The sequence below is a fragment of the Triticum urartu genome, unplaced genomic scaffold (genome assembly GCF_003073215.2).
Source record: "Triticum urartu cultivar G1812 unplaced genomic scaffold, Tu2.1 TuUngrouped_contig_8109, whole genome shotgun sequence".
NCBI classification, from domain to species: Eukaryota; Viridiplantae; Streptophyta; class Magnoliopsida; order Poales; family Poaceae; genus Triticum; species Triticum urartu.
Genome location: NW_024119023.1, coordinates 9,839 through 17,636, shown reverse-complemented (window position 1 = coordinate 17,636; position 7,798 = coordinate 9,839). Strand labels below are relative to the sequence as shown.

The following is a 7,798-nucleotide window of genomic DNA, read 5'->3' as shown; positions in this document are numbered from 1 at the left end:
GGCGCACCGGTGGTGCGCCATTAGAATTTAATTCTAATGGCGTGATGCCAGTGGCCCACCGGTAGTGCGCCATTAGAAGGCAAATTCGGTGCGCCACTAGCATGCCTTTTCCTAGTAGTGCAAACAACATGATGGCATTTACATGTTTATTATCAATGAGAAACATGATACTACTAGAAAAATATGAGGATGACCATGGCATATACATGTTACGCATGATATGAACGTGATGATGCTATGACTAGCAAGAGAGGGAGTCGATGTTTAAGGTCTCATGGACGAACTTACTCATCACGGAGGTTATCTCACAAACACCATATGTATCAATCATACTTACCGTTGTGATCATCACATGATCACCTCCTAGTCAACCAACATCGGTATCAATGATACTATCGTAATCATCACATGACCACAAGGAGCTTGATCATCATCACATGACCACATGAAGATCAACCAATTTCTTTCCTCATGGAACCGGGGTTGTTTATGATTCACGTTATTATTACAGTTGACCTATAGTGTGACCTACTACGAACTATGCCTAGAATGGATCTGGTGGTTCTGGAACTTACGGCGGCTGGAATTGTGTTTCATCGACTCCCCTAGGGTTTTTGGATTTTCTGGGTATTTATAGAGCAAAGATGCGGTGCGGGAGGTGGCCGAGGTGGGCACAACCCACCAGGGCGCCCTTGGGCCTCCAGGCGCGCCCAGGTGGGTTGTGGTCCCCTTGGAGCCCCCTCGGGTACTTCTTTGGCCCAACAGGTGTCTTCTGGTCCAGAAAAATTCTCCAAAAAGTTTCGCTGTGTTTGGTCTCCGTTTGGTATTGATTTTCTACGAAGTAAAAAACAAGCATATGTCACTAGGCACTATGTCAATAAGTTAGTCCCAAAAAATGATATATATATATATATATAGTTGCTATAAAATGATTGTAAAACATCCAAGAATGATAATATAACAGCATGGAACAAGCAAAAAATTATAAATATGTTGGAGACGTATCACTGATCTATGCAGAACTAAAACGTTCAGAAATAACTATGAACATGGATACACCATTTGTTGTGGTGGGAAGCAATACAAAAGCAATATATGCACCATAGATTTATAGAATCCCAAGCCGATTGAGAACCATAATAGTGTGAATGGGCTAAAGATTGAATTGCGCTAGCATAGATCGAATATACAGAATGTAGGGCTTACCAAGCGTAGTGAACAAACTGAGATCTTGATGGATCTTCAGACGACCTCACCAAGGGGCCTTCGATTCAATCGAGCCCTAGGATGGTTGGTTGTTGGCGGCGGCGGCTCGTGGGATTTTTGCAGGATTTGGGGGTTATATGTAAAGGGAATTGGGCAACGGGAAACCCTAGGTTATGAGGGGATTGGGGCCTGGACAAGAAAGGAAAGTACAGACTACATGCTTATATTATGAAGGGGATTGGGCAACGAGAATCCGGTAATTAGTCGTAGCAACAAACATTATAATTCTAGATGTTATGTTTTAACAACGACATGATGGAATGGTGTGCCTCCCTTGTCAACAACACAAGATCAAAATGTCTATGCATGAATTATCACTCATCTATGCGAGGTTTTTGGGAGAGGACACATGGGGTGATCATCAAGAAGACCTTGTGGACGTGCAACTTGATGTTATATTCTTGGTCCAAGAGCTCGAACACGCACATGTCCCACTTCTCCAGGTTGTTCTCCATGGCGAGTGCGCCCCACCCCACGCTCAACACCGCGTGGGGACACTCACCACCAGTGTACTTGTACCAGACCTTCCACGGCTTCGCCTGCGGGTCCCATAGCGTCATTGTCCTGCTGTCTTTTGGGAGGAATGTTTCCATGAACTTGCGAGATGATCTGCAGTTGCAGGTCGATCACAATCAGTCAGAGAGCAACACAATTTTAGAATATGAGTTTCGAGAGAAGAAACTGAATTGATCAATTACCATGAAGTACAGGCATAGACATTGTTGTGCTTCATTGCCTTGACGGTGAAGGGCCTCATGGATTTTAAACTCCGTGCCCTCTCCATGGCATCGTCATTCTCCCATTGAGTTACTGGACGCCTCTGCGACGTTAATCCCATCCTTCTCGTAACCCTTATGAGAACTAGTATAAAAAGATGCAGACTATATATATCTGGATAGTTCACTTCAAGTTTGTTCTAATTAGTACCAGAAGGTTGGTTAACAGGAAGGAAGGAAGAAAGAAGATTTTCCTTTGCCGGGTTGGTTTTCATCATTGCTCTTGTTGAACATCATGAACTGAGCCTCCATACCATATTTGTTACCAAAAGATATGTGCCTGCACATGGATTTTGGCGTGAATACACATGTACGAACTATAGGCGGGCAAAGTTCATTAGCTCAATGACAAGAGCGTATAGATAGGAATCATTTTATAGTACAAGACCAGTGCTATATCTAGCTACCAGGGTCAAAACTGACACACCATCTAAGCCATCTCAAACAATATGTATGTGTGTGTACATGTAAAACAAGTACTACTCATTTTGAAATAGATTCTTGATTGGATGCTTCTTCTTAGTTACCTGCAAAATTTCCACTTCATGTTGCCCCTTTAGAAGCTCTTTTAGATGCTGAAACAACAGACCTGGTATAAACAATTAAAGGAGCAGTAGAGCTTTTCCCATCAGCCTGGGAATCTTGGATGGTCGACTAGCAAACTCTGCTTACAATGGTTCTGCACATAGGTTAACCAAATAACAAGAGCCTATGAATCATTTGACAACATTTATCCATCACAACAGTTAATTTGAATTCAATCCATTAGATGGTTATTCTTAATTACCTACAAAATTGTCACCTGATGATGCTGCCTTAGAAGCTGAATCACCAAATGGAGACCTTATCTCCTCAGCCTTGGACTTCTTGGGTGGACGATGCTCCGATTCTCTTACAGTTTGATGTGCACACGGACAATGGTTAGCTCAATAGCAAGAGTATAAGAATCATTTTACAACATCAAGCCATCTCGTACCAATATATACGTAAAAGGTACTAGAAGTACTAAATATTTTGAAATCGCTGGATCGAAGGGTTCTTCTTAATTACCTGCCGAACAGTCGCTTGATGCTGCTCCCTCAGAAGCAGGATCACCAGTTGGAGCTTCAGAATTTTTCCACTTTGCGAGCTTGGACTTGCTAGATTGGTCCACTTCTGCCATGATATCATCAACCTTCTTGAACCTAGCCCTCTTCCTGACAAAAAAACCATCCTCGGTCTTTTGGCAATACTCCTGTTGTTGTTGTGTTGGTTCCAGCGCATCATCCCTGCACATGCGAGCTTCACTGTCTTCCTCATTCTCCAGAGATTTTGATAATGCATCTTCCTCTACCACTACCTCTTCTTCTTCTGAAGCATCTTCTTTTTCGTCTGAAGCTTTATTTTGTGGTGTACCAACTGCACTGGTGTTAGTGTGAGTGTCTTCTTCTTCTTCTGGGGAAGTACCATATGCATTGGTGCTTGTGAGACCTTTCTCTTCCTCTCTAGTCACGTAGATGTCCTTGTGTTACGGCTAGCCGAGAGATTCATACGGATCCTTGCAAGAAGATTGGAAGAAAACTGTCTCTAAGAACTGTGACTGCCCGTCATAACGGAATACTAGCAGCCAGCCATACCCGACACAATGGTCCGAGAGGAACTCCTTCCATCCACGCGCAAAGCGTATCTCCCCTGAGATTTTAGCCAGCTCTATGGGCCATTTATTCCTGCTTGGACCTCTCAGGAAAACCATTCATGTACAGTCTTCCAAGTATTTGTGGAATCCTACTGGAATTTTCTGCAACATATGTTATCATACAAATTAATTAGTAATGGGTGACCATGTCGAGCACAACCCAAACATGCATATATGGCATTTAACCTTGCCTTCCTATAGTCCAATCCAAGCTATCAGCCACTACTCAATTGGCCTTAAATTTTGCAAAAATGTTACATATGTCTCCTTTATTTACAATCTATATGTTTTTGTAAATACAAAAGATATCAACTTTCATGAAGTAGTTTATATTTTGGATATGCTACCTCGTGTATCCTTCTGAACGGCAGAAAACATTATATAGTCCATGTTTGAAACATATTAATCAATAATTTTACAAAGAATCTATTGGGTGGAATATACTATATATGTAACTCTATCAAATTAGAGAGCACCATTCCTAAAAGTGAACCACAATGGAAAAGATAATCTTCGCAGCAATCATGCAAAATATGGTAGGTAAAAATAGAACAACAATGAGTTAGTCTCTTTGTTTATGAATATGATGAAGAAAACCTACCACTTGTTCCATAAATGAATGGGACATAAACGCCCTAAAGAAGTGGGGGTAATTTTTATCATTTTGGTCCTTCTCAACCCTTTTCTTCGACTCCTCTTCCTCTTTATCAATCTCCTTCCTTAACTTCTGTTCAATTATCTCCATTGGCTCCTCCTATTTCTCTTTCCGAATTTCTCGCTTCTCCTGATCGTCTTTCTCATTCTCATTATCCTCTCTTTCCTTATGTGACATCACATTCTTCACATTTCCCTTTCTTTTCCTCCGATCTTCCCTCTCCTTCTCCTCATCATCCTTCCTAACAACTCTCGTTTTCTTCTCTTTCTCCTCCTTGTATTTAGCCATCTTCCTCTTTGAGGAATTTTTTTCTCCTCTATTTTCTTATCACCTTCATCTTTATTTTTCTTTCTTTTCTCTTTTGTATTCACATTTTCATCTTCCTCTTCCTTTAATTTGACATTTTTCTTATTATCTACCAAGCCATAGTGCTATACCGTTTCTTATGATGTACCATGATTGGACCTTTACTGATGGCCGGCACTCCTCCCTCTATAATACAATATAAGATGTATGATACATTAGCATAATTCTTTGCAATGGTAACAATGGCATATGATACCACTCAAGTTTCACCCGAGAGTTGAATCTATGTAGGAAACACTTTCCAAGTTTGGATTTCCGCTATGACTATTCAATGATTATTCCAAATTGTATTAGTTATTTTCAAGAACTCTCCTACAAAGGTCCTTTTGTTATAGATCTAGCTAACAACCAACATGAACATAATTTCCATATAAGCTCTTTGGGGAAGAAAGTAGAATACTATTTATCTCATATTTATATTCAAATGTTTGACACACATGTACACACCATACATCAATGCTAGGAATATATATAGAGAGTGGCCACATGCGTAATATTTTGGGGAGGCACACTTGCACATTTGTATATATTCATCTAGCTAAGCAATTCGGTTTTGATACATTATCCGATCTATCCGCTAATAGGCCTTCATGTGCTCCCCATGTTTATCCTTCTAGAGGATTTGCCAAACAAATATTAGTTTTTATTGATGAGGTTTACAAATTTGATGATTCCATTATGAAAATTTAGTAAACAAAGGAACATGCACATATTGTGTTGATATATTACCATCCATGTCTTGAGACAAGAAAGTTATGGCCCAACAAGTAACCCAACAGTTATCACAAGAAAAAATGTGGCATTATACTAACCTGCAATGTTTTAATAAAACTAAATATAACATTTGAACTAAAAATATATTTTTCCTAGTGGGGTTCTTTGTTCCATATATATAGGGCATTAGATCATTCTTCTCACATGGCCAAATTTCCAATGCGACGATGATGACACCAACACCATTGTTGTGTGTTCCACAAGAATCTATACCCCTCCCTCAAAGTGTCAAGACGGATACATCAACCTTATCAATAAAACCTCTAATTATATCCCACATGTTGATCTATGCTCTACTAAAACATTTACGAACAATGAACATGGATACACCCATCCTTGTGTTGGGAATAACAAAAGCATGATGCACACTAGATTTATAGAATAATAAGGAGAGACATAATCATACCAATGGGCTAAAGAACTAACTGCGCAAGCATAGATCGGATATACTATAAGGCTTACCAACATTGTGAATCAATTTAAATCTTGATGGATCTGAATATCAGACCTCTTGAAGGAGCATCCGTTTCAATGAAGAAGGCAAGAGTAGAGGACGACGTGATTTAGATGAAGGCCAGCATGGTTGGTTGTGGCAGCGGCGACTCGATGGACTTTGCAAGATTTGGTGTTTATAAAAGGGGTCGGAAAGGGGAAAACCCTATGTCTTGAAAGGGGTGGAACTTCGGAGAAGTTAGGAAAGTCCAGTCTTAATTTTTCGAGGCCCTTGGTTGAGGGTGTTCCGCAGAGGGTCAATCTATATTATTTTATTTAAAATCTTTAGGCAAAATAAGTTGATTTATGTTCATCTAGTATGTATTTTTAATTTTGACTATTGGTTGCTAAAATGACTTGTATTTAAAAAGGCAAGCTTGTTTTTATGACATTTTACAAAATATATTTTGATATGGGACCGTGTTCTCTAGCAGAAATTACAGAGCGTCGATCAAACCTATAGAAGTTTTGTTGTATTTTCCCCCACCGTTTTTTATTCTTGTGTAAAAAAGGAGGTTGACGAGAGTTATTTTTCCATATAATCAATATCATGACATTATGATGTAGTGTACAATACACTTTTATGTGAAAGTCTTTTCATTTATAGTGTTGCCGAAAGGTTACATTGGTAATGATGTTATGTGTTTAAAAATAAAATAAGACCAATTTTTATAGATGATGATGGCTTGCAAGTACTGATGCTTTAGTTGCAGCCTTTACTAAGTAGAAGTGTTGATCCCATAGGGAGCACTTGAATTGGACTTTTGTCCCGCGTAGATACTCATGCAAATGTGCTTGCCATTAAATTGTAAACTCAAAGAAAAATGAGAGTGGAAGTATAATGATTCTGAGTATAGTGTGGATTAAACATGAATACACAAAAGAGTGGCACCCCGGCTTAGAGGAACCGGAACACCCTGTATTCCAACGCAGAGATCAAGTCTTCTAGAATACGACATTACTTGGGATAGAATAGAACAACTCTTTATTAAAAGTAATATGGGTACCAAGGTTTTGATATTGCAAAGGTTATAGCGGCACGACGACACTACACCTGCTAAGGTAGCTCTATGCTAGCAACGGAACAACAACAATGGTGATGAACTCCACTCCGCAAGGACTCTGTCTAGGACACATACTAGCATGAAAACTCGGGATCCTCGACAAGCAATCACTCACAGCATCACCTGCAATCTGGCATGACATGCCAGGTGAGTACTTTGAATGTACTCACAAGCTCACAGCAACCAAAGCAATCAAGACAAACAATAGCATGTCATTTATAGGTTTATTATCAATGAGAAACATGATACTACTAGAAGAATATGAGGATGAGCATGGCATATACATGTTACGCATGATATGAACATGATGATGCTAGCACTAGCATGAGAGGGAGTTTATGTTTAAGGTCTCGTGGACCAACTTACTCATCGCGGAGGTTGTCTCACAAACACCATATGTATCAATCGTACTTGCCGCTGTGATCACTACACGATCACCTCCTGATCAACCAACCCTGGTATCAGTGATACTATCGTAATCATCACATGACCACAAGGAGCTCGGTCACCATTGCATGACCACATAAAGATCAACCAATTTCTTTCCTCATGGAACTAGGGTTGTTTATGATTCAGGTTATTATTATTGTTAACCTATAGTGTGACCTACTACGAACTCTGTCTAGATTGGATCTGGTGGTTCTGGAACTTGTGGCGACTGGAATTGTGTTTTGTCGACTCACCTAGGGTTTTTGGATTTTCGAGGTATTTATAGAGCAAAGAGGTGGTG

At 39.8% G+C, this 7,798-nt stretch overlaps 1 pseudogene; it reads right to left on the bottom strand.

The window, feature by feature from the left end:
• Nucleotides 1-1,580: 1,580 nt before the first annotated feature.
• LOC125531789 lies at nucleotides 1,581-5,474 on the bottom strand (annotated as a pseudogene).
• Nucleotides 5,475-7,798: the final 2,324 nt, after the last annotated feature.